The following is a 12,175-nucleotide window of genomic DNA, read 5'->3' on the forward strand; positions in this document are numbered from 1 at the left end:
AAAATCACATTGTATAAATTATATAAATTTATTTGCATTTTGCAGTGAGAAATAAATATTTGTTCCCCTACCAACCATTAAGAGTTCTGTCTCCTACAGACCAGTTAGAATCTCCTAATCAACTCGTTACCTGTATCAAAGAGAACTGTCTTACATAGGAACCTTTATAAAAGACTCCTGTCCACAGACTCAATTAATCAGTCAGACTCTAACTTCTACAACATGGGCAAGACCAAAGAGCTTTATAAGGATGTCGGGGACAAGATCATAGACCTGCACAAAGCTGGAATGTGCTACAAAACCATAAGTAAGATGCTGGATGAGAAGGAGACAACTGTTGGTGCAATAGTAAGAAAATGGAAGAAATACAAAATGGCTGTCAATCGACATTGATCTGGGGAATCATGCAAAATCTCACCTCGAGGGGTACCCTTGATCATGAGGAAGGTGAGGGATCAGCCTAAAACTACATGTGGGGAACTTGATAATGATCTCGAGGCAGCTGGGACCACAGTCACCAAGAAAACCATTGGTAACACATTACGCCGTAAAGGTTTAAAATCCTGCAGTGCCCACAAGGTCCCTCTGCTCAAGAAGGCACATGTGCAGGTCCATCTGAAGTTTGCCAATTAACCCCTGGATGATTCTGTGATTGGGAAAAGCTGTTGTGGTCAGATGAGACATAAATTGAGGTATTTAACATTAACTCAACTCGCCGTGTTTAGAGGAAGGGAAATGCTGCCTATTACCCAAAGAACACCATCCCCATGGTCAAGCATGGAGGTGCAAACATTATGTTTTGGGGGTGTTTCTCTGCTAAGGGCACAGGACTACTTCACTACATTAATGGGAGAATGAATGGAGCCATGTACCGTAAAATCCTGAGTGACAACCTTCTTCCCTCCCCCAGGACATTAAAAATGGGTCATGGTTGAGTCTTCCAGCAAGACAATGACCTAAAACATGCAGTCAAGGCACCAAAGGAGTGGTTCAAAAAGAAGTACATTAATGTCATGGAGGGGTCTAGTCTGTCGCCAGACCTTAATCCCATAAAAAACTTATGGAGGGAGTTGAAGCTCCGAGTTGCCAAGCAACAGCCTCAAAATCTTAATGATTTAGAGATGATCTACAAAGAGAAGTGGACCAAAATTCCTCCTGACATGTGTGCAAAACTCATCATCAACTACAATGTTTGACTGCTGTGCTTGCCAACAAGGGTTTTGCCACCAAGTATTAAGTCTTGTTTTCAAGAGTGATCAAATACTTATTTCTCATAGCAAAATTCAAATAAATGTATATAGTTTATACAATGTGATTTTCTGAATTTTATTTTTGATATTCTATCTCTCAATGTTAAAATTAACGCACCCTTAAAATTATAGACTGTTCATCTCTTTGTCAGTGGACAAACTTACAAAATCAGCAAGGGATCAAATACTTATTTACCCCACTGTATATATTTAAATTACACTCTTTACCGTCTTTCATATGACGTTTATTCTATGGCTGGTTATGATTGTTTAACCAAATAAAAATTAAAATGACTTGGGGTCCCCCATATTTTATAAAACAAGAAAATGTACCGTAAATCAGACAGCTGTAAGCTGATATTATCAGGTTGGCAATGTTAATTGTTATTGTGCACTATCCAACCTAAAAATACCAGTCCTCAGCCACTCCAGTAGTAGGGTCTTGGCAATCAGGCGATAGGGCTTGGGGTAAATGTCAGCCTTGAATTGTCCAAAAACACATCTGACAACAAGCCCTGCTGTTTGTAATGGAGAGGCGTATATCAGACACCGCCATTACTAACCCAGTACTAAAAAATCAAAAAACAAACACACAAAAATAGTTTATTTAAAAAAAAACACTTTCTGACTTTTTTCCTGGTTCATCAATTTAATTAAAAAATGAAAAAAAAACCATGTCGGTCCAGTGTAGTCCAGGTAATCTGATGTAGTCCATAAATGGAAACATGAACATAAAAAGAGATGAATAAAAGCAAGACACTGTTCCACCATTCACCAATTTATTATAAAAAAAAAGAGGTCCCAAGCAATTCCTTCGTAGGCCAACGCTTTCCACGACGTTCTCCAATTCCATAATCCAAAGCCTATGGAGCCTCGTTCTGAGGCTCCAAAGCCTTTTAGTAGCAGACACTGCTGGCTTATGTGACGCCCAAGAGACCGGGATACCCAGCACCGGACCAATGGGGTCTCTCTCTTAAGCGGGATGTCACGGGTGGCTTGACCCGGTGCTGTGGCCTCAGGCAATGCACAGTATAAGGGGTATCATGAGGGGACAGGCACTTACTTGATCAGCAGCAGATTCTCCCAGCGGTGACGATCCCGATCCTGGATAGATGGCTATTGTCCAAATGAAAGACTGAGGCACTGAAACGTTTAACCAGTTTACTTTAACATAAAAGGATTTACAACCAGTCCTGTCACCGGAGTCTGTATGGGAACTCTATGTTACTTTGACCCTGCCAGGGTCTTCGCCTCTTATTGTGCGCAATTTCTGTGTGGCCCTGCTGCTGTATGTGAACTGGCTGCCGGCCCAATCTGTCCCCTCCGGGTCCTGGTTCGACGGGCAACCCGAGTCCTTTTATCGGTTTACCCCCTCTGGGAGTACCGCTGAACTCTGTGTCTGTTGCTGCGTCCGGCCCTAGTGAAGCTGATATCACCTCACGTTTTTCCGGTTGCTGTATTATATATAATGAATACAGCCACGGATCTGGTATCCGTCTTTGCGCCTGTTCTGGGTAGTGATTAATGCTACCCGGTTCTCACAATGTCCTTTTTCTCTATCCCTCTTCTCCTCAGGCCGGTGATTTAGGCCTGGTAACAGTCACAGGGCTGTTAGAGATTCAACTGTATGACCTCTCACTTTCAGCTCCTTAGCCCAACTGCCATTTCTTCTCTCAGACCAGAATGGATCAAGGGGAGTCTCTGGAGCTCCCCCTTCTGGCCGGAGGTGGTAGTGCAGTCTTGCTACTTTAGTATTTGTATTTACTGTCAGTAACTATTTTTGTGGCAAATACCCCTAGGGGTGCCACATTCCCCCTTAGTTAAGAACAGTACTCCGGGACTGTGGGACAATAACATTTTGAAATAACAATTAATATGTACAGAGTCTTAAAAATGAAAAGTTACAAAAACCACTCAAGGAAACAAAAATAGAGTTCTGTAAAAAGTCACTTCAAATAGCGTCCATTAATACAGTTCTATCCTTGAAGGTACTAGGAAAGGCACTGCACTTTGTGTCCAAGAATTTAGTTCCATTTTTCCAACGGAGTTACCAATATAAAGTCTAAAGAAAGTTCAAAAAGAGCAAAAAGCAGTCTTTCTGGAGCTTTGATTTAGTGCCTCCGGGCTGATAAAAAGTTCAAGAATATGCAATAAGTTCATACAGACAAGTCTCTGTAGGTACTGGGCTTAAACGTTGCAGAATGATAACAATGACTATAGTTTTATAGTTGGTAATCCGCATACCTGGCCGGTAATTGACCCTGGGTACTACGCTGTGATCTACGTAATAGCGGTGTCTCTTCATGTGGTGTACTACTGTCTACTACGGATGTAGTATCTGCCCGCTCTGCTAAAGATAATTCCACGACTATGGAGTTGGCAAGTCCACCGTGAATGGGATTACTCTGATCAGGAATCTGTTCTTCCTGGCCTGGAACCTCCCGTAGTACGGGGTCAGCCTCCTCCTGTCTTGGGACTTCTGGTATTGGGTTCGGTGTTGGGTAAAAGGCCACCATGGGAACCACTACTGCACCATGGTATGTTAGTAGGGTTTTGGGAAAGTCTCCTATACAGGTGTGATACATTTCCTCTTCTTTTTCCTTTACTGGTTGGACCTGCATGGGTTGAATAACTTCTGGTTCTGGCTGGACAACTTCTGGCTCTTTCAATGCTTCCGGACATAATTTAAGATTGTCTCTTGACACTAGTACAGATGTTAAGCCTCCGTTTTTGCTAATGAGACACATTTTAGGATTATCCATTCTTGTTGGTAAAACTGTGTAGGGTACGGCTTCCCGCTGATTGTCTAGTTTATTGGTTCGACGATTTCTCTTGAGCACTTGGTCACCCGGTCTTAATGGGGTCGCTAGAGCATTCTGGTTGAAAGTTCGCTCTTGTCTTTCTCTAGTTTGCTGAAGGCTTCTTTCCACACTCTCTTGCACTTGGCGATACTGCTTTTGCCGTATGATATCCCAATTGGAGTCTTGAACTTCTGCGTCTGGTTTCAGAATTCCCATTTCTAGATCAATTGGTAATTGGCCGGGTCTTGCACGCATAAGGTAAGCTGGGGTGCAGTTGGTGGAGCTCACCGGGACATGATTATACAGATCCACCAAGTCAGGCAATTTCTCTGGCCATTGATTCCTTTCTGTCTCAGGTAAAGTCTTTAGTAGGTCTATTACAATATGGTTCATCTTCTCGCATAAGCCGTTTGTTTGTGGATGATAGGCCGTCGTCCGGATCTTTTTGCAACCATACATATTACAGAATTCTCTGAAGATCTCTGATTCAAAGGCTGTACCTTGGTCGGTGAGAACCTGTTCCGGATATCCATGGGGTCTACAAAAGTACATTTGGAACGCTTTGGCTGCTGTTTTTGCTGTCAGATCTTTTACGGGTACTACTACCAAGAAGCGTGAATAATGGTCCACGATGGTCAAGGCATAGACATAGCCGGACCAGCTTGGTGTCAACTTCACGTGGTCCGTGGCTACAAGTTCAAGTGGTTGTTTGGTGATTATGGGCTGCAGTGGTGCTCTTTGGTTCTTTTGATCGTTTCTTCTGAGGTTGCACGGGCCACAATTTCTGCACCACTGTTCGATTGATTTTCTCATCCCGACCCAATAAAATCTTTCTCTTAGAAGTACTTCTAACTTTTTCCAACCGAAGTGACCAGCACCATTATGGTAAGCTTCGAGGACCATCTTGACATCTTGTTTAGGCACGATAATCTGCCAAACCAATTCATGTGTTTTCGGATTGGTGTACCTTCTACAGAGCTTCCCTTGATACAGGAACATTTTGCCTCTCTCTTTCCAGAGTTGATGCGTCTCTTCTGGGGCATCCTCATCGGGATATGCACTTTGCTCAGTTAACAGTTCCTTCACCAACTTCACAGCCGGATTGCTGTCTTGGGTGTCAGCCCATCTATGGTGTGCTAACGGATTAAAATTCACCTCTTGTTGTTTCTGATAGGTACTTGACTGATGATGTTTTGCCTTGGGATGATGGAAGGCTGGTAGTTCAATTTCTTCAAGCTCCCCCGTTTCTTCTTCTACATCTCTCAAGTGTGGCATCCGGGATAGGGCATCGGCATTTCCATTCTTGCGACCTGCTCGATACTTGATCTTGAAGTTGTAATTAGATAACCGGGCTATCCATCGCTGTTCTAACGCACCTAATTTGGCTGTGTCCAGGTGGGTCAACGGATTGTTGTCAGTATAGACAATAAATTCTGCAGCGGCCAGATAGTGTTTGAAACGTTCAGTCACAGCCCAAACTACTGCCAGTAGTTCCAATTTGAAGGAGCTATAATTTTCTGGATTTCTTTCAGTAGGCCGGAGCTTTCTACTTGCAAAGGCGATGACTTTCTCCCGACCTTCTTGCTTTTGTGACAGCACCGCTCCTAGTCGCACATTACTGGCATCGGTGTAGAGGATGAAAGGTTGATGGTAATCTGGGTATGCCAGAACCTCTTCACCGGTTAGTGCCTTCTTTAGTTGTTCAAAGGAGTCTTCCCTTTCGTCGTTCTACTGGAAAGGATGGTTTCGGTTTGAGGGTTTCTTCGTCTGCCCTACCAAGGCGTCTTGCAAGGGTGCTGCCAACTTGGTAAATCCTTTTATAAATCTGCGATAGTAACCCACCAATCCCAGGAATTGCCTCACTTCTTTTGCGCTGGTAGGTCTCGGCCAATCCCTTATGGCGGTTATTTTCTCGGGATCCGGTGCTACTCCCTCCGAACTCACGATGTGTCCCAGGTACTGTACCTTTGGCTTGAGAAGGTGACATTTGGATGGCTTGATTTTCATGCCATACCTGGATAAGGCTTCAAACACTTCTGCCAGGTCTTTTAAGTGTTGTTCGTAAGTCTTTGAGTAGACGATCACATCATCTAGGTACAGGAGGACGGTCTCAAAGTTCTTGTGTCCGAGGCAGCATTCCATCAGCCGCTGGAAGGTACCGGATGCATTGCAGAGTCCGAACGGCATGCGATTAAATTCACTTAGACCCATTGGTGTGGTGAATGCCGTCTTTTCCTTATCTCTCTCAGCCACAGGGACTTGCCAATACCCGCTTGTTAAGTCTAAGGTGGAAAAATAATTAGCAGATTTCAAAGCGGTCAAGGACTCTTCTATCCTAGGCAAGGGGTAGGCGTCTTTATGGGTGATGTTATTAATCTGCCGGTAGTCTACGCACATTCTCATGGTTCCGTCTTTTTTTTTGACAATCACTAGAGGGGCCGCCCAGGGGCTACAGCTGTCTCTTATTACCCCGGCCTGTTTCATATCCCTCAGCATATCTTTTGCACATTGATAGTGAGCGGGCGGTATGGGTCTATATCTTTCTTTTATTGGGGGATGGTCACCTGTGGGGATTGTGTGTTCTACCCCTTCTATCCGTCCGAAGTCCAATGGGTGTTTACTGAAGACTTGTTCATATTCCGTCACTAGCCTATACACCCCTTGTTTTTGATGGGTAGGTGTTGAATTTATGCCCACGTGTAGCTGTTGGCACCAATCCTCCAATTCTCCATCTGAGCCGTTGACTTCCACCTGACAGGTTGGTTCTAAGGGCTCAATGGTTGTGATGGCATTGTTGTCAACAGTATATAGCTTTGCCACTGTAGCATACCTTGGCAAAGTGACCTCTTCCTCTCCACAGTTCAAAAGTCGTACCGGCACTCGTCCCCGGTGTACCTCGACTACCCCTCGTGCTGTGAGTATAGTGGGCCTGCTGTCGGTGTACACTGGTTCTATTAAGGCTTGATAATCTCGTCCCTTAGTACCAATGGCTGCTCTACACCATACCAGCATTTCTGTTTTTGGTGGGATTACAATAGACGTTGGATCACTTACCCTCACACTGCCGATTTCTCCACCTGCAACTTCTACCTGTTGCCTTAACATCAATACTTTTATTTCTCTCCGGAGAACTCTCTGTTGGCAGGATTGGGCAGTTTCAGCAATTTCCTGTAAGACAGAAATAACTTCGGAAAAGCAGTTCTCTAACACATTCATTCCTATCAATACAGTTGGTTCACAGTTCCGCCGGTCAACATCAACAACAATTATACCCTGTTTCTGCAATTCTACTTTACCAATCTTTATGGTCATCTCTCTGAATCCTAGTTTCGGTACCAACTTACTATTACTGGCCCATATATCTAGTTCAACATCAGAGGGCCCTTTATCAATATCTGCATCAGCCCAGTACCTTTTATAAAGGATATACGGTATAGATGAAATCTGGGAACCTGTGTCCAGCAAAGCATTGAGGGGAATTCCATCCAGCACGATAGGGATAATGGGTCGTCCTCCGATGTACCTGTCGTGCCAGGGTGTTGGGCCTTGAAAGTTCATTCCTGCGAAGCGGCCCGCATTCCCAGGGGATTCCCGTTTAAATCACAATCTCGTGCAAAGTGGCCTGGCTGCTGGCAACGGCGGCAAATGGGCTGTCCATCCGGTTGGTAGCGGTCGCGGGGTCGTCCTCTCCATGTCGGGTATCTCCGGGGTCTCATCCATGGAACATCTTCTCTATGGTTTGCCAACTCCATCTTGGGTCCTCTCATCTCCTGCATGGTTTTAGCCATTGAAGCAACAATATCAGTTAAAGAGTCAAGCTTTTGTTGAAGAGCCTCATTAGTACTGGGCCCCAGGGGCTTAGCAATGGCCCCGGACATAGCTGATGTCACTGGCACTCCCTGTTGTTGAGGAGCCTCTGCCATGGGTTGCGCAGGCTCCTGATCCCGAGGTGCCTCTGCCAGTTGGAGACGTATAGCGCTCTCCTTTAATTGGGCAAATGTCAATTCAGGGTTCTTAAAAACAAGCATGCTCACATGCCCCCGGTGAGAAGGGGTGTAGAGTCCCTCAATAAATTGATCTCTTAGCAGTTTATCCGCTCCGGTGTTAAAAATGGGTTCAGCCAGTGTAAGTGATTTAAGGGCTTCCTGCAGGTTTAAGGCAAAGTCTCTCACGCCCTCATTAACTTTTTGTTTGCAATTAAAGAATCGTACTTTAGCTTTGCTGCTGGCAGTGGTTTCAAATGTAGCTTTTAATCCAGCAAATATGTGTTCAACAGTGCCTTTTAGATCAGCTGCCCATGCTGTGACTTCTCGCTTAGCATGGCCACTTAACTGCATCAACAGGAGACTAACACGCTGAAAATGGGCCAGCATCTTTTCTCTGAAATCGTCAAGGGTATTAGGCTCACCTTCATACATTGGAAGCGATGGACCACCCGGGGTATATGGCATCAGCACCGGCATGATGGGCGCCACTCCTTGCACCGCTGCGCTACCGGACTCTCTATCGACACTCTGTCTTTCAGCTGCATTAGCGTCGCCGGGTGCTGCGGCGTCTCCGTGCTGCGACATACTGTGCCCCCTTAGTTAATCCGGACCCTTCCGGTCCTCCGCTTCCGTCGGGATAGTGTAGATTCGTTCCGCTGTGCAGCAGGATTGGTTTTCCCCTTGCTCTGATGTCAGAGCACTCAGCTTGGTGCCGCCCACAATGACACGCCCCCTGCTGCTCCCGCCCGCCACGCTCTCTGTAATGGCGGATTCTGAAGTTTTTCAGTCAGACTGGGGCTCAGGTAATGGCGCAGCCCAATTAACAGTCTCGTGCCTAACGGTTATGAGGTGATGGCGGCCATCTTTACTCCATTATAACCAATGGGGAAAAGTCACTTTCAATAGTTTTCAATGGGGAACGGAATTTTCTGTAATAAAGTCAATTTTCAAGATTTTTCATCCAAGTTTTCACAGTTTTGGGCTCCAATCACGGCACACAATACCCGGTATACGGGCTGGCTGGATCCTGTTCGTGACGCCAATTGTGACGCCCAAGAGACCGGGATACCCAGCACCGGACCAATGGGGTCTGTCTCTTAAGCGGGATGTCACGGGTGGCTTGACCCGGTGCTGTGGCCTCAGGCAATGCACAGTGTAAGGGGTATCGTGAGGGGACAGGCACTTACTTGATCAACAGCAGGTTCTCCCAGCGGTGACGATCCCGATCCTGGATAGATGGCTATTGTCCAAATGAAAGACTGAGGCGTTGAAACGTTTAACCAGTTTACTTTAACATAAAGGGATTTACAACCAGTCCTGTCACCGGAGTCTGTATGGGAGCTCTGAATTACTTTGACCCTGCCGGGGTCTTCGCCTCTTATTGTACGCAATTTCTGTGTGGCCCTGCTGCTGTATGTGAACTGGCTGCCGGCCCAATCTGTCCCCTCCGGGTCCTGGTTCGACGGGCAACCCGAGTCCTTTTATCGGCTTACCCCCTCTGGGAGTATCGCTGAATTCTGTGTCTGTTGCTGCGTCCGGCCCTAGTGAAGCTGATATCACCTCACGTTTTTCCGGTTGCTGTATTATATATAATGAATACAGCCACGGATCCGGTATCCGTCTTTGCGCCTGTTCTGGGTAGTGATTAATGCTACCCGGTTCTCACAATGTCCTTTTTCTCTGTCCCTCTTCTCCTCAGGCCGGTGATTTAGGCCTGGAAACAGTCACAGGGCTGTTAGAAATTCAGCTGTATGACCTCTCACTTTCAGCTCATTAGCCCAACTGCCAGTTCTTCTCTCAGACCAGAATGGATCAAGGGGAGTCTCTGGAGCTCCCCCTTCTGGCCGGAGGTGGTAGTGCAGTCTTGCTATTTTAGTATTTGTATTTAGTGTCAGTAACTATTTTTGTGGCAAATACCCCTAGGGGTGCACATTTACACTGAGCTGTGTGAGACTGTGAAGACCGTAACATTACTGACATCACAGCAAATCAGAGTCGCTGGGTCACACATTTCTCGAAACCTGGCTACTGAAAATAGTAGCAGGGCCGCCATCAGGGCATTACAGCCGTGACTGGCATATGGGGCCCGGTGAGCAGAGGAGGCCCGCATCGGGCCCCCTCTTACCTGCTCACCGGGCCCCTACCGGCAGCCGCAGGCTGAACCGGGCCCTTAGTGGCGGCCGGCGCTACAGCTGTTTAACGCTATTGACGTGCGGGCCCGCGCCCGCACGTCAATAGTTAACGCCAGCCGCAGCGTGCAGGTCGCCGGCGTCTGACGTCATTGTCAGCCGCCGGCGAGTGCAAGCTGCAGCTGCGTGGAGAGAGCAGGAGCGCGGCAGGTAAGCAGAACTTTTTTTTTTTTTTTTTTTATTGAGAGCGGCGATACGGGAAGGGGGGGGGGCAGGGCAGTAAAGCTGGACACAGGGAGGGGGGGAGGGGGGCAGAAAGCTGGACACAGGGGGGAGGGGGCAGAAAGCTGGACACAGGGGGGGGGAGGGGGGCAAAAAGCTGGACACGGGGGGGCAGAAAGCTGGGCACAGGGGGGGCAGAAAGCTGGACACGGGGGGGCAGAAAGCTGGACACGGGGGGGCAGAGTGCTGGACAGAGAGTGGGCAGAGTGCTGGACAGAGAGGGGGCAGAGTGCTGGACAGAGATGGGGCAGAGTGCTGGACAGTGATGGGGCAGAGTGCTGGACAGAGATGGGGCAGAGTGCTGGACACAAAGGGGGCAGAGTGCTGGACAGAGATGGAGCAGAGTGCTGGACAGAGATGGGGCAGAGTGCTGGACAGAGATGGGGCAGAGTGCTGGACAGAGATGGGGCAGAGTGCTGGACAGAGATGGGGCAGAGTGCTGGACAGAGATGGGGCAGAGTGCTGGACAGAGATGGGGCAGAGTGCTGGACAGAGATGGGGCAGAGTGCTGGACAGAGATGGGGCAGAGTGCTGGACAGAGATGGGGCAGAGTGCTGGACACAGATGGGGCAGAGTGCTGGACACAGATGGGGCAGAGTGCTGGACACAGATGGGGCAGGTTTGGACACAGATGGGGCAGGATTGGACACAGATGGGGCAGAGTGCTGGACACTGATGGGACAGAGTGCTGGACACTGATGGGGCAGAGTGCTGGACACTGATGGGGCAGAGTGCTGGACACTGATGGGGCAGAGTGCTGGACACTGATGGGGCAGAGTGCTGGGCACTGATGGGGCAGAGTGCTGGACACAGATGGGGCATAGTGCTGGACACAGATGGGGCAGGATTGGACACAGATGGGGCAGAGTGCTGGACACAGATGGGGCTGGATTGGACAGAGATGGGGCAGAGTGCTGGACAGAGATGGGTCAGAGTGCTGGACAGAGATGGGGCAGAGTGCTGGACAGAGATTGGGCAGAGTGCTGGACAGAGATGGGGCAGAGTGCTGGACAGACATGGGGCAGAGTGCTGGACACAAAGGGGGCAGAATGCTGGACAGAGATGGGGCAGGATTGGACACAGATGGGGCAGAGTGCTGGACACAGATGGGGCAGGATTGGACACAGATGGGGCAGGATTGGACACTGATGGGGCAGAGTGCTGGACACTGATGGGGCAGAGTGCTGGACACTGATGGGGCAGAGTGCTGGACAGTGATGGGGCAGAGTGCTGGACACTGATGGGGCAGAGTGCTGGACACAGATGGGGCAGGATTGGACACAGATGGGGCAGAGTGCTGGACGCAGATGGGGCAGGATTGGACAGAGATGGGGCAGAGTGCTGGACAGAGATGAGGCAGAGTGCTGGACAGAGATGGGGCAGAGTGCTGGACAGAGATGGGGCAGAGTGCTGGACAGAGATGGGGCAGAGTGCTGGACAGAGATGGGGGCATAGTGCTGGACAGAGATGGGGCAGAGTGCTGGACAGAGATGAGGCAGGATTGGAAACAGATGGGGCAGAGTGCTGGACACAGATGTGGCAGGATTGGACACAGACGGGGCAGAGTACTGGACACAGACGGGGCAGAGTGCTGGACACAGATGGGGCAGGATTGGACACAGATGGGGCAGAGTGCTGGACACAGATGGGGCAGAGTGCTGGACACAGATGGGGCAGAGTCCTGGACACAGATGTGGCAGAGTGCTGGACACAGATGTGGCAGAGTG

The 12,175-nt window shown here is 48.4% G+C and overlaps 1 protein-coding gene across 2 annotated transcripts in view; it reads left to right on the forward strand.

Moving 5' to 3' along the window:
- Nucleotides 1-12,175, forward strand: part of LOC138651265 (sulfotransferase 2B1-like) — a 275,352-nt gene that overhangs the window by 134,509 nt on the left and 128,668 nt on the right. The window lies entirely within an intron of this gene.

The sequence above is a fragment of the Ranitomeya imitator genome, chromosome 10 (genome assembly GCF_032444005.1).
Source record: "Ranitomeya imitator isolate aRanImi1 chromosome 10, aRanImi1.pri, whole genome shotgun sequence".
Taxonomy (NCBI): domain Eukaryota; kingdom Metazoa; phylum Chordata; class Amphibia; order Anura; family Dendrobatidae; genus Ranitomeya; species Ranitomeya imitator.